The 5,080-nt window shown below is 43.1% G+C and overlaps 1 non-coding gene across 1 annotated transcript; it reads right to left on the bottom strand.

Moving 5' to 3' along the window:
• Positions 1-3,953: 3,953 nt before the first annotated feature.
• Trnar-gcg (transfer RNA arginine (anticodon GCG)) lies at positions 3,954-4,027 on the bottom strand. Its single transcript has one exon. It is a non-coding gene; the product is annotated as a tRNA-Arg (tRNA).
• Positions 4,028-5,080: the final 1,053 nt, after the last annotated feature.

Genomic DNA, 5,080 nt, shown 5'->3' with positions numbered 1-5,080 from the left:
TCGAGTCTGGAAATCCGCCCCTAATTTCCAGTTTTTCAATTCCACAATCGATTTTGGCTCCCGTGGAAACGGAAGTGGTTTTGAAATGCGATTGAATTATCAAGTTACATCTTGTTTTCAGACTGTTCGGTTATTACGGACTTATTGTACAGCAAAGAAGAAGCAGATATTTTTGACAGGGTAGGAAGCTGTCTACAGTAATACTAAAGTGAAGAGAAATGACTGGGTTGACTAAATCGAAAACTGGTTCAGCTTTTTGTGTGTAGGGGCTGGACATCATAACCTATTGCCCACTCTATACTGCAGTAATCTTAATTTCCGCCTTACTGCGTCTTCCTGCCTTTCCAAAGCAATTGCATTTGCCTTTTTTACCCGTTTCGAAACATCTCGAATTGTCCTTGCAAATTGACGTATAGATTCACTGGTCCTTCTTTTCTGTAGCCTCACTAAATCAAACGGTGATGGCATTTTTCGCCTGTACACTACCTCATACGGAGAGAAACCGGTATTTATATGGACTTCTGCATTGTATGCGCAAACAATATGCTTCAAATATTCATCCCATTGATTGTGATGGGAATCCACATAAAAACTCAGCAGCTTCCCGATTGTTCTGTGTACCCGTTCTGTCCTTCCGTTGGCCTGTGGATGCAATGCTCTCGTCCTCAATTTCCTTACGTTCAACAATGTACACAGTTCCTTCATTAAATCCGACATGAAGCATCTGGTACACAAAACTTCAAAATCAATTTGTTCACTAACACTTGCGCGACCATTGCTGGCTGTTGATTTGGCATGGCCACTACCTCCACATACCTCCAAAATAGTCTATTATTGTCAGAACGAATCTGTTCCCCGACGGTGTTCACTTGAAAGGCCCTAAGACATCAAACCCCAACACAGAGAATGGGCATGTCGCATCCAGCAGTCGTTGTAGCTGTATCTGTTTCCGACTCAAATCTGCTCTCTGCGCACATAGTATACAATTCTTGACATACTGTGCCACATCTACTTTTCTACCTCTCCACCAATACCTCTCCACCACTCTCCTATTCGTCACTCAACACCCGCCATGACCAGATAACACGTGATCATGTGCTTCCTTTAGAGCCTCATCTCTCAGCTTTTCTGGCACTGCTACCCTTGGTCCTAAATCCGTTTCCCTGCGCGGAAGACCGTCGTACACATTAAATTGCGGCTGTGTCTGATACATTTTACATGAGCCTCACAGCCCATCTAGCGAGTCTAGTGGACGGGTCCTTCCACCCCAACAACCGCTTCAACGCAGCATGATCTGTCACTACCCGAAATCTTCTCCCATATAAATAACATTTAAAATATTTGATTCCATATATTATGCTAGCCATCTCCCTCTCTGTTGTTGAGTAATTCCTCACTGGTGCATACAACTGCCTAGATGCACTCGGCTACCGGATGTTCTTTCCCATCAATTTCCTGACTAAGAACGCACCCTAATGCTTGATTCGATGCATCACATGGTAGAATAAACTACTTTTCAAGATCTGGATGCATAAGAACCGGACTTGATGTTAACACTTCTTTCAGTTTGTCAAACGCTTTCTGACACACTTCTGTGCACTCAAATTTCACACCCTTCCGTAACAATCACGTCAACAGCTGTGTTAAATCTGCGAAACCCTTCACGAACTTTCCATAGAAATTGAAAATTCCGATGAATGACTGCACTTCCTTAACTGTTTTCGGTTCCCGAAAATGCCTTACAGCCTTTACCAACCTCAGATCTGTTTGCACTCCGTCCTTACTGATGATATGACCTAAATATTTCAAATCTCATGAAGACTTCCCTCAACCGCTGTCTATGTTGCTCCATACTACTTGAAAACACTATAATGTCATCCAAATAGACAAGACACTGCCGTGGTTTCAAACACCTCAACACACTGTCTAGCAACCTCTGGAACGTTGCTGGAGTGTTTTCAAACCGAAAGGCATTCTGATGTAGTGGTAATGGCCTCCAGGTGTAGAGAAAGCAGTTTTTGGACGATCCTCTGGAGCCACGTCTAACTGATGATAAACACTTGTCAAATCCATCATAGAAAAGTAGTGGAACTGTCGTAAGTGATCCAACGTCTCTGATATGTTTGGAATGGGGAATGCGTCCATTACTGTCTTATTATTGTGGTATCGGTAGCCACAATAGAACCTGTATTTCTTAGTACCATCCGTAGATTTTTTTTGGCACAACGACAGTGCCGGCTCCCCAGCAGCTATTACTATGCTCTACAATACCGTCCGCAAGCTGCTGATCAATGAAATCCTCCACAATCGGCTGCAGATGCCTCGGTATTCTGTATGGTTTATGATAAACAGGTGCTTCGTTCGTTCCCTGTTGGTATCCTTTGTTGAACTAATGGAGTTGCTGGTGACGGCCCTCGCAGAAAAAACAAATCCTTAAATTCCCACAGCAATTCTTCCATATGCTCTTTTCCTCCTACTTTTAAAATGCTTTATTTTGTTACGCAATGCAGTCTACCAGCAGTTAGTGGCTGATCGCTTCGAGTACCTCTCGAACACCAGTCTTCGTCATCTGACACATCCAGACTTTTCTCAAATTCGCGTCTACAGCGATAAAATTATCCACGTTCACGTGGACTACTCGCCTGTCGTTCCCCTCCTGTATGCGTACAACACTATGTTGCACAAAACAACCCAATGGACCCAAAACTTCGTCATCCTCCAATGGTTCAATAACACATACTGTACCCACAGGTAGATTCGACTCCACACCTACCCAAAGCGAGTTCCTGGTGCCACTAGACACACACTCGTGCGAATTAAGCCTTAATGCTAATGTACGCAGTTCAATTGGTTTGTTCATTACGTTGAACACCCCTCGTGACAGCTCTGCGTCGACAACAGTTTCCCCTAGCTGAAATAGCATTTCACCAAATGCCACAGTTCGTTGTTCTAGGATCATGTCGTAGCCCTCGCTTACCCACAGTACTACCTCCATGCATGCATCAAATTGGACTTCCCTACGCGAAAGTCAACTGTCACTGACCCCAAAGGCATGACCTCCTTATCCCCCACTCCACGCGACCTATAATGTGGTGGGTCTAACTTCCTTCATCCCATCAAACTCTTAGTAGCCACCGACACTTGCGCCCCTGTGTCCAACAAAACCTTACTTTTTAGATTCTATGGATCCTGTCACTGAACATTCCACCTCTGCATACGTATTTGTTGCACTTAAATTAAACGGGAGCTCTCTTAGGTGGGTCTTGGACTCCCTCTGCCATTTACCGCTTGTCCACCTCTACTAACTCCACGCTGTTGATTTCCACCCCTTCCTCTATTCCTCGGTGACCGGGTACATTGCCCCTGCACAGGTCCCATACGATTTTTTTCAAATGTGGACCCTCCATGCCCACACCGTCTTGATGGTCAAATCAAAAGCTCCACTGCCATCTCTGCATAAGGGTTATTTTCCACTAGAGCGAGGTGTCGCAGCATGTGGGTACTGCAATGTTCGCGTATGTCTGGTTAAGGTTAACCATTAATACGAGCTCATCTGCAGATAGATTGACTCAAAATCGAACGGAGGGCCTCGGTTTAAAGGACAGAGGAAAAAAAGTGCCAAGGGAAGAGCCAAGGGAGAAAAACCTCTGTGATAGTTGGGTTGGGTGGTAAGAGCAGATGTCTTGATGCCTGCGATAGGTCGTGCAAGGGAGCTCACAAGAGCATAGTTTATTCGATTAAAGAAGTCACCCCCATAAGTAATAGACTAATGACAATGCGCATACAGGGTGCAAACAAAAAATATACACTAATTATTGTACATGCAACCACGAACATTGAAAATAAGAGATATCTGCAGAAGATAAAGCAGTTCTAGTGTAAATTCGAGAAGATTATAGCAATAGTCCCCAAAGAAGACACAACGATGAAACTTCCTGGCAGATTAAAACTACGTGCTGGACCGAGACTCGAACTCGGGACCTTTGCTTTTCGCAGGCAAGTGCTCTAACAACTGAGCTACCCAGCACGATTCACGCCCCCTCTTCACAGCTTTACTTCTGCCAGTACCTCGTCTCCTACCTTCCAAACTTTACAGAAGCTCCGATGCGAGTAAAGCTGTGAGGACGGTTTGTGAGTCGTGCTTGGGTAGCTCAGATGGTAGAGCACTTGCCCGCGAAAGGCAAAGGTCCCGAATTCGAGTCTCTGTCCGGCACACAGTTTTAATCTGCCAGGAAGTTTCATATCAGCGCACACTCCGCTGCAGAGTGAAAATCTCATTCTGAAGACACAAACATATTACTAGGCGACTTCAGTGCCCAGATTGGCAGAGAAAAGGAATACCAAAAGACTGTTGGCAATTTCCTGGCACATAAATTCGTCAACCACAATGGCATGAGACTCATTAAACTGTGCCAACACAAGAATCCGAAAATAATACCGACCACCCTGAGGAAACATCCTCGAAAACCGAAGACTTGGATTTGATTTGATTTATTTCGTGTTCCGTAGGTCTAACTGTGTTGGGTTCACAAGGACGTGGAACGAGTCAGTTTTTCACAAGCACTATATGATAATCTTATAGCATATACAGACATTTGAGTACATGATTATATAAAAATTTATACAGTGAATTGTTTGAGCAGCAATACAGTAAGAAGAAAATACATTAAAGCACTACAGAAAACAGATACAGAGCTCATGTTAAATAACATTCTTAGTGGCATTATGTCGACTTGTATTATATAATATTAACATTTTACAATTTATTTAGTTAATAATTCATCTGGACTGTAAAAAGCTTTTTATAGCAGAAATATTTTTAGTGCTTTCTTAAACGTACTCTTGTTATGAATTTCTGTCTTTATTTCAGGAGGAAGAGCACTGAAGAGTTTTGCTCTGGTGTAGTGGACACCCTTTTGCGCCAAGCTCAAATTTCTATGCTCACTGTGTATGTCATTCTTCCTCCGTGTGTTATGCTTGTGATAATTACTGTTTGGTTGAAATATCTCTATATTTTTACAAACAAGACACATTAGAGAAAAAAATATATTGGCATGTAGTTGTGTATATTTTAAGTTAA

This window comes from Schistocerca nitens, unplaced genomic scaffold, assembly GCF_023898315.1.
Source record: "Schistocerca nitens isolate TAMUIC-IGC-003100 unplaced genomic scaffold, iqSchNite1.1 HiC_scaffold_465, whole genome shotgun sequence".
Lineage (NCBI taxonomy): Eukaryota > Metazoa > Arthropoda > Insecta > Orthoptera > Acrididae > Schistocerca > Schistocerca nitens.
The sequence above is the reverse complement of the archived record's forward strand: the minus strand, read 5'-3'. Positions and strand labels throughout refer to the sequence as shown.